This window comes from Rousettus aegyptiacus, unplaced genomic scaffold (genome assembly GCF_014176215.1).
Source record: "Rousettus aegyptiacus isolate mRouAeg1 unplaced genomic scaffold, mRouAeg1.p scaffold_m13_p_16, whole genome shotgun sequence".
In the NCBI taxonomy this organism is placed as follows: Eukaryota; Metazoa; Chordata; class Mammalia; order Chiroptera; family Pteropodidae; genus Rousettus; species Rousettus aegyptiacus.
Window position 1 is genome coordinate 37,027,928 of NW_023416291.1, and position 10,473 is coordinate 37,038,400.

Below are 10,473 nucleotides of genomic sequence, written 5' to 3' on the forward strand. Positions count from 1 at the left end.
AGACAAATGTCATGTGATTTTACTTATGTGGAATCTAGAGAACAGAATTAACAAACAAAACAAAAATAAGCTCATAGAGCATTTTGATGGTTGCCAGATTGGGTGGTTTGGGGATAGGTGAAGGCGGAGGGAATTAAGAGATGCAAATGAGTAGTTATAAAATAGTCATGGGAATGTAGAGTATAGCATAGATAATATAGTCAGTGGTATTGTAATGACTATGTATGGTGTAAGATGGGTACTGGATTTGCTGGGGTGATCACTTTATAAGTTATAATAATGTCTAATCACTGTGTTGTACACCTGAAACCAACATAATAATGTATTTCAACTACAATTGAAAAGTAAAAAACTATTAAACAAAAAAATGGCTCTGATATACTTGCTTAATTCAGGGTTTCCACAAACTTTCAATTTGTAAAAAATTCATTATGTGCAAAGCACAACAAGTAAAGTTTATTAAATGAGAGTATGTTTGTATTAATAGCAACAACTAGGCTGTCACCATAGCATGAAAACAGCTATAGACACATATATAAATTATCATGTCTGTGTTTTAATAAAATTTTATTTATGGACACTGAATTTGAATTTTATGGGATGTTCACATGATATAAAATGTCTTTTTTTCTGCTGTCTTTTTTCACTCATTAGAGATATAAAATCTGTTCTCAGCCTGTGGGCAGTACAAATACAGGTGGTGAGCTAGATTTGGCCCATGAGCTGCAGTTTGCTGATCTCTGTCCTAGATCTCTGCTCTTTATCTTATACTAATTTATTTATTAGCTATTCAAATATTTTATGAGTGCTTACTCTTTTGAAAAGTATAGTGCCTAACTGAAAGGAACTAAAATAAACTAATTCAGACAGATCCCTATGTCCAGGAATCTTGAAGACCTATGTATTAGTCAGCTCAGGCTGCCCTAACAAAATATCATAGACTGGATGTCTTAAACAACAGAAATTTATTTTCTCACAGTTCTAGGGGCCGAGAAGTTCAAGATCAAGTTTTGATAAAGTCAAATTTTCAATTTTAGATCTTCCTAGTGTGCAGAAGTCCACCTTTCCACTGTGTGCTTGCATGGCCTTTTCTCCATGCTCAAGCATGAGGAGAAAGAGAAAAAAAAAGCTGTTCTGTATCTCTTCTTGTAAGGGTACTAATCGCATCATGAGAGGCTCACCCCTATTTAACCCTAATTATCTTCCAAATGTCCAATCACAAATACCATCACACTGGGAGTTAGAGTTTCAATATGAATTTGGGGAAGAGAGACACAAACTTTAGGTCCACAATAATCTGTAAGATGGAAAACCAGGAGAAAGGGGCAATATATAGATTAGATACTGAGATATAGAATACACACAACCCCTCTGGTGACATGGAGGAAGTGTAACACAGCCCTAGTTGGGAAGGACTGGTGAAAGAGAGCTCTAGAATCAGCTAATGGAGTCATCCCTAGATGATTATAATTTGGGAGGCAGATCTCAGCATTTACCCTTATGTCTTCTTTTTAAATCTATTATGTCAGAAACATGGCAAAGTGAGAGATGTCCACAGATCTCTCCCCTTGAAATAACAATAAGTTGAACATCTAAAACTCAATAAAAATCACCCAACCTGCACACAAGCATGTCTGAGCAAAAGATCTGCACAGAAGAATTACCACAATCAGAACCCTGGGAGTCAGGTGTTAGCCTGAGTGAAACAAGCTCCCAAGCAACCCAAGCTCCCTGCAGGAGGAAGGGGAGGGGAGAAAGTGTGGCGGGTTCCCTGCACAGCCCTACCTGAGAAAGCCGTGAACTCCATGCCTTGGCTGTGCCCAAGGATCAGGGCAGAACACAGAGAAGTGCAGAAGGAAAAAAAGTACTAATAGCAGAGAAGCAACAGTTGATGATTACCAGCCATGGTTGTAAAACGCAAGACTGAGCCACAGTCCCTATCGCCAAACTCAGACAGAACCTCCCCTCAAATCCTCCAAGACCAAACTACACAGACCCAGGAACCCAGGAGAATCTGATCAAACACTACCAAAACTGTCACTAACACTCCTGGGAGCTGAGATTGAGGGTAGCAAGCGTGATTAAATATTTATAAGAGAAGAGGCATTATTAAGACTTTATATAAAGCAGGGATCCAAGAGGCTTAGACGCCACCCACTAGAAACCAAAAGGAAGATGCTTTCTTTGCAACAGACTAAAGAGAGACGTTTATATAACAAATCTGTCTGAAAAAAACAGAACACATTTCCATTAATGCCCAGGTGGATAAATAGTACACTAAACACCATGAACAACCAAGACGATAAGGCAGCTCAGAAAGAAAGAGAAAAATCTCCAAAAAATAAGCTTAAAGACATGAAATATGCAACTTAAATGACAGAGAATTCATAATGGTGTTTCCGAAAACTTTCAATGAGATAAAAAACAATTCATATAAAAAATTCCAGGAATTTAAAAAACAACGAGGTCGGCAGAATGAGTTCTTTAGCAAGAAGATTGAAACCCTCAAAAAGGTACAAATAGAACTTTCAGAGATAAAGAACACACTAAAAAAGGTGAAAATAGAGCCGACCAAATGGAGGAAAAGATCAGTGATATTGAAGACAGAAATCTAGAAATAAATCACAAGGAAGGAGAAAAAAAATGAAGAATGAAAAATAATGAAAGAGAAATACAAGAACTAACTGATACCATCAAAAGAGGAAACATAAGAATAATGGGCATTATTGAAGGCTAGAAAAAAGAGCAAGGACTAAAAAGCATTGTCAGACAGTGGACAAGAATTTCCCAAATCTAAGGAATGAGATGGAGCTTGGAATTCAAGAAGTCAAAAGAACACCCAATTATCTCAACCCAAAAGGCCTTCTCCAAGACACATTGTATTAAAGTCATCAAAAATTAATAACAAAGAAAGAATTCTCATGGCAGCCAGAGAAGAGAAGACGATAGTCTATAAAGGAAAAGCCATTAGATTATCATCGGACTTCTCAGCACAAACTTTACAAGCCAGAAATAAGTGAAATCAAGTATTCAAACTATTAAATGAAAAGAATTACTGACCGAGAATAATATATGTAACAAAATTCTCTTTAGATATGAAGACATTTCCAAAAATAAAAATATATAAATTTTTTTTGAGAGAATTCTCCTCTATAAGGTCTGCATTAAGGGAAATACCCAGCTAAAACAAAATGACAAAAAAAAATACATAACGAGGAATAAGGCAACTAGCAAGCAGATATAAGAAAAGTGTAACCCTTACTAAGAACAGGGCATTATACGTTTAAAACAATAATAAGAGATTTCCTATAGCAAGATAGTAATGAACATTCAGCATACATAGGGATAAACTGAGATAACAATGACTGAAAAAGGGAGGATTCAAAGATCCAAATTCGCAAAGGAAAATGGAGATAAGACACACGCAGAAGAAAATGAACAACTGTATATATGTATTATCCTTTACATATTCGTAATAGTAACCACATGTCAAGATTCAGAACTGAAATATATAACATAAAACAAAAAAGACAAGAAGAAAAATATGCAAAACCCAACAACAAAAAAAAAGACACACAAAGACAAGGAAGCAATGGAAACACTAAGCTACCAGAGCAAAACATAAAATGGTTATAGAAAAACCTCATATTTCAATAATCACCCTAAATGTAAATTTACTTAACTCACCCATAAAAAGGCATAGAGTTGCAGATTAGATCAAAAAACAAAACCCAAGCATATGCTGCTCCAGAAAACACATCTCAGGTCCAGAGACAAATATAGACTTAAAGTGAAAGGATGGAAAATGATATTTCAAGCAAATGGCATTCAGAGAAAAGCGAGAGTAGCAGTACTAATATTGGATGAAACAGACTTCAAAATAAAAAAGATAAAGAAAGATACTGAGGGACACTTCATAATCCACCAGAAAGACATAACACTTAATAATATCTATGCTTCCAATCAGGGAGCCCCAAAATACATAAAGAAATTACTAACAGAAATAAAGAGAAAAACAGACCAAATGCTATTGTAGTAGGGGACTTAACACCCCACTGTCGGATATAGACAGATCATCCAAACAGAAAATCAATAAGGAAATAACATCGTTAAATGACACATTAGACCAACTAGACATAATTAACATTTACAGAACCTTCCATCCCAAAACAGCTGCTTGTATATTCTTCTCTAGTGTACATGGAACATTCTCAGGGACCGACCACATACTGGGACACACAGATAGCCTCAACAAATGTAAGAGGGTTGAAATTATACCAACCATATTCTCTGATCATAACACTTAGAAGCTGGAGATCAACTGTAAAAAAAAAAAAAGCAGGAACGCCCACAAATACATGGAGATTAAACAATATGCTATTGAAGAATAACTGGGTCAGAGAAGAAATAAAAGAGAGATAAAAGGATACATAGAAACAAATGATAATGATAGTAAAACATATCAAAACATTCAGGACACAGCAATGACAGTCATAAGAGGAAGGTTTATTATAAGCCTATCTCCAAAAACAAGAATGAGCTCAAATAAACAACCTAACGCTTCATCTTTAAAAAACTAGAAAAGAAAGAACAAATGGAGCCTAAAGTCAGCAGAAGGAAAGAAATCATCAATTTTAGAGCAGAAATAAATCAAATTGAAAACAAAACAAAAAATAGAAAAAAAATGCAACAAAGAGCTGGTTTTTTGAAAAGGTTAACAAAATTGACAAACTAGACTCACTAAAGAAAAAAAAGAAAGGACACATGTAAACAATCAGGATGAAGAAGAGGAAATTACGACATGAACTGCAGATACAAAGGATCATACAAGAATACTATGAAAAAATATATAATACCAAATTTAATAACCTAGAAGAAATGGAATAGTACTTAGAAAAATACTAACTTCCTAGACTGAATCAAGAAGAACTAAAAAATCTGCAGCATGGAAATTGAAACAATCATCAAAACCTACCAAAAAGTAAAAGTCCAGGACCAGATGTTTTGAACAGTGAATTCTACCAAACATTCAAAGAAGATTTAATACCTATTTTCCTCAAACTCTTCTAAAAAATAGAAGAGGAGGCAATACTTCCCAACTCATTTTATGAGGCCAATATTACTCTGATATCAAAACCTGGTAAAGATAACAAAAAAAGAAAACTACAGACTAGTATCTCTCTTGAACACAGATGCAAAAATTCTAAATAAGATACTAGTGAACCGAATACAACAACATATTAAAAAGATTATACATCACGATCAACTGGTCTTCGTCCCAGAGACACAAGCATGGTTCAACATTGCAAATTGATTAATGTGAGACATCACAGAAATAAATTAAAAAATAAGAATCATATGATCATATCAATAAATGTAGAAAAAACCTTCAACAAGATACAGCATCCATTTATGATCAAAACGCTGAATAAAATCGGTATAAAAGGAATGTACCTTAACATAATAAAAGCTATCTATGACAAACCCTCAGCCAACATTATACCTAATGGTGAAAAACTAAAAACCTTCCCACTAAGATCAGGAACAAAGCAAGGCTGTCCACTATCACCACTTTTATTCAATATAACATCGAAGGTTCTAGCAAGTGTGATCAGGCAAGAGAAAGATATAAAAGGTATTCAAATAGGAAATGAAAAAGTCAAACTATCACTAATTGTGGATGACATGATTCTCTATATAGAAAAACCTAAAGACTCCACAAGAACACTATTAGAAACAATAAGTAAATACAGTAAAGTCTCCGGATACAAAATTAACATTCAAAAATCCTTAGCATTTCTATACTCTAATAACAAAGTGTCAGAAAAATAAGTTGAAAAAATAATTCCTTTTGCAATTGCAACAAAAAGAATAAAATGCCTAGGAATAAATTTAACGAAACATGTGAAGGACTTATATAATGAAAACTACAAGACTCTATTAAAAGAAATTAAAGATACAAAGAAATGGAAAGATATTCTGTGTTCTTGGATTGGAAGAATCAACATAGTTAAAATGACCATATTACCTAAAGCATTATACACATTTAATGCCATCCTCATTAAAATCCCACTGGCATTTTTTAAAGAAATTGAACATGAAATTATCAGATTTGTATGGAAACACGAAAGATCCCGAACTGCCAGGGCCATCCTGAGAAAAAAGAATAAGGCTGGAAGCATCACTCTACCCTGACTTCAAATTATACTACAAAGCGACAGTAATCAAAACTGTATGGTATTGGCAGCAAAACAGACACACGGACCCGTGGAACAGAATCGAAAGTCCAGAAGTAAACACATATTTATATGGGCAAACAATTTTCAACAAAAAAGCCAAAAACATACAGTGGAGAAAGGAAAGCCTGTTCAATAAATGGTGCTGGGAAAACTGGAAAGCCATCTGCAAAAATGAAACTAGACTGTTGTCTGTCACTACACACCAAAATTAACTCAAGATGGATTAAGGACCTGAATATAAGACCTGAAACAATAAAATGCATAGGAAAAAACATAGGACCTCAGATGTAAAGAGGTTTTATGAATTTGACCTCAAAGGCAAGGGAAGTAAAAGCAAAAATAAATGAAGGGGACTACATCAAACTAAAAAGCTTCTGTGCAGCAAAAGAAACCATCAACAAGGTAAAGAGAAAACCATCCAAATGGGAAAATATATTTGCAAGCAACACCTCCGATTAGAGCCAAATATCCAAAATATACAAAGAACTCATACGACTCAATAACAACAACAACAAAAAATGATCCAATCAAAAAATGGGCAGAGGACCTGAACAGACACTTCTCCCAAGAAGACCTACAAATGGTCAACAAACATATGAAAAGATTCTCAACATTGCTAGTTATTAGGGAAACGCAAATCAAAACCATAATGAGGTACCATCTCACACCTGTTAGAATAGCTATTATCAACAAGACAAGTAATAGCAAGTGTTAGAGAGGATGTGGAGAAAAAAAAACCTTCATACACTTCTGGTAGGACTGCAAATTGGTATAGCCACTATGGAAAACAGTATGGAGGTTCCTCAAAAAACTAAGAATTGATCTACCATATAATCCAGCAATTCCTCTACTGGATATTTACCCCAAAGACTCAAAACCCCATATTCAAAAAGATATTTTCACACTGATGTTCATAGCAGCATTATTCATGGTAGCCAGGACATGGAAGCATCCAAAGTGTCCTACAACAGATGATTGGATAAAGAAGCTGTGGTACAAATATACAAAAGAACATTACTCAGCCATAAAAAGAGATGAAATACTACCATTTGTGGCATGCATGGACCTTGAGATAATCATGCTAAGTGAAATAAGCCAGACAGAAGAAGTTGAAAACCACATATCACTTATATGTAGGATATTAATCTAGAAGCAACAAACAAACAGGACAAACAGAGACTCTGGACATGGACCATAGACTAAGTGGTTACCAGAGAGTAGGGGATGAAGGGGAAGGGAGAGGTAGATGGTGTCAAATATTGGTGACAGAAAGAAATCCAACTATAGGCTGTTAACACACACATGTTAACCACCTATTAAATTGTACACCTGAAACTTACTAGATTTTGTTAACCAATGTCATTATAATAAAAAATTTAAAAAAATAAAAATAATAAATAATAAAAAACAATAAGATCTTTTAAATCCATTCTCATTAATTATAATGGGATTGATAGTATTAATTTCCTCATAGGTTATTTGTTAAGTGAAAAAATAAAAATTAAGCTCTAGTACAAAACCCATGGACAAACAGAGTTAATCAGGGCAAGTGGGCATGGGGGTTTCTCAGCTTATTTTTTAGCATTGTATCACAGAGTTAGAAAGTGCCTTGAGATGAGGCTCTGAAGCCAGGTCCACTTATCAGGCTAGCATTTCTGTACAAGACCACGTCCCTAAAAGAGAGTGGGGAGGGACTAAGATATACATTTGGAGAGATGTCTCCCTCCAGTTCTCCACTTTGAGGGTCTGCTGTAAGTAGCTCTCACTGGTTACCCCCTTTCTGCATCTGATGGTTATTGTACAGATGAGGAAGCAGAGATTCATACAGTATTAACTGCATCCCCTCTACAAGGTAGAGAACACAGAATCTGAATATCGGAAGTATATAACAAAAAGCTCTTGGAAGCCGGAAGTTAAAAAGCACATGTTTCATAAAATCTATAGTTTAAAAGGGATGGACCACAAAACTACAAACAACAGAACCTGCAGACTTGGAGTTTTCAAGTCCCAGGAGTGACTTCAATATCCAGAGATTAGACATTTGGGTCCTGGCCTTCTGACCATGCAAGAGTGAGTTAGGGTTATGGAAGTTCCTTGGGGTTAAAGGGGTGACCTTAGAAGTAAAATGGAAGAAGAGGCATTGCAGAAGGAATAGAGAAATGGAATGAATGGAGTGGACTAATGGGGCTGCTGAGAACTGAGCTAGATTGGGTTAATCTTCCTCTGGGGCATTCTGGGGTGGGAATTTGAAAGGTTGATAGAGATTGGGACAGGAGCCTAGGATATATGGGTGGAAAATTTTGTGAATGAAGATGGGAAGATTGAAGAGATGCTGAAGGGACCTGTTAGGAACTGGCTTCTATTCAAAGAGACTGGTATTGGGGGCTTGGGGACGCATTAGGTGCTGTGGAGAGGCTGGGAAGAAAGTGGGAGCAACAGAGAGTTGGAGAGACACTGCATCAAGGATAACTGCAGTCACAGAGAGGGGTTAGGAGATGGCTAAGGGAGACTAGGAGGTACAGAGCACATGGGTAAACAGACATGCAGAAATGGTGGATAAGAGGGCCTGTAGGGATTCAGGATGGTGAGCTGAAGAGGTCTGAGGTGGTACAGCAACTGGTGAAACAGGAAGGGAGGGAGTGATAAACGGGAAAGTCTGGGAGCCTGAGGGAAAATGAGAGCTGACTGGACTGGGAGAACATGGGCACTCTGGGAATTATGGACCCAGCGATCTGGGATGAACAGAAGTCCTATGGTTCTCAGGTGGCTGGAACCACTGAGTACAAACAGGGTGAGTACAGAGGAGAGCTATGAGAAACTGAAATGTATGATTGTAAAATGGGCAATGAATGTGAGGGTCCTGGAAAAATGGAAAAGCATGAGTATTTGGGAAGGAATTACAGTAATTTTGATATGGGCTGGAGTGTTTGGGAAAGACAGAGGAAGGCTTGAAGAAGCTGGATACCCAGTAGGTCTCAGGGGCTGGGTGAGGGGCTGAGCAGCTCCCACGGGAACAGGGATATAGGAGAGTATGGAGAGAATGGGCAGGGTTGGGCTGATATATGAGACCAAGGAGGGAAATAGGAGATGGGCATTTGAATGGAATCAGAGTATTTTCAATGCTCTGGCAGCTGGGGGCAGGAGGATTCTGAGCTTGGTGGAAATGACTGTACTAGGGAGACTGAAATAGGAGAGGAAATGGGATAATGAGGAATGGAAAGGGGGTAGGTAGGGTGGGAATTGCAGACTTAGGGAGAACTAAGGAGAAAAAGAAAGGCAAATACAGTGATGGCTGCAGGACAGACTAGGGTGAGAGTATTGGTGGGGAAAAAGGCTGAGAAGTAGTGAGAAGAGGGAAGAACCTGGTGAAGAGACTAGTCTTAGGATTTCCTCCAAGAAAAGAGAAGGGGAAGAAGCAGCTGTGCTCACACCCTTCTCTGCTTCCTCATCCATAAACAGATGTGCCATATAAATGCCTTTGGGAAACTGACATTTAGATTATAAATGCAGTATTGATTCTTCATATGGAGAGAACATAGGATGGTTTTCCGATCTCAAAGAGAATGCAGGAAAAATGTAGAACATATGGAAATGCTTAAAAAGCACAAAGAAAAACTAAATGCCATGCATAACACACTGAAAAAGTCAAGTTTGACTTGATGTACATTTTTCTCTGTCTGTATTTTTCATTCTTTGACTTTCTTGTCATTCACACTCAGGTGGGCGATGGGGCACACTTGATTTTCATCCCCTCCATGTTACTCTGAAGCCGAAGAACATGACTCAGAGCTGATCCAGGAGGCTTCTACTAATGACAACTTCCTCTCACTGAGAATAACCACTTGGAATACAAAGCCCTTTGAATTAGGTCAATGTTCTCAACTCTGGGCACTCCTCTGGCAGCATTATGATTTTTTTTTATACATGGTGTACACTGTCACTTACATTAAACTTTACCTTGACTCTTGGGGGTTTTTTTAACTTAACATTGTTCTAAGCAGTCATGAATTATACTCCCAATATACATTAAAAGAAGTCCAAATTTATAAAAATAGAAAAACATTCATTTACACATCAACTAACATGTCAAGGACTATATTTTGGAAGAATTTTTTAAGGGTGCTCATTTTATGCACAGCAATTTGCCTCAGTTTGTCCTGAGGTCCATTTACTTGCATAATTACTATTTCACAGATATCTCTTTTACTAGGTTTCTAATGCTACAGGAATAAGA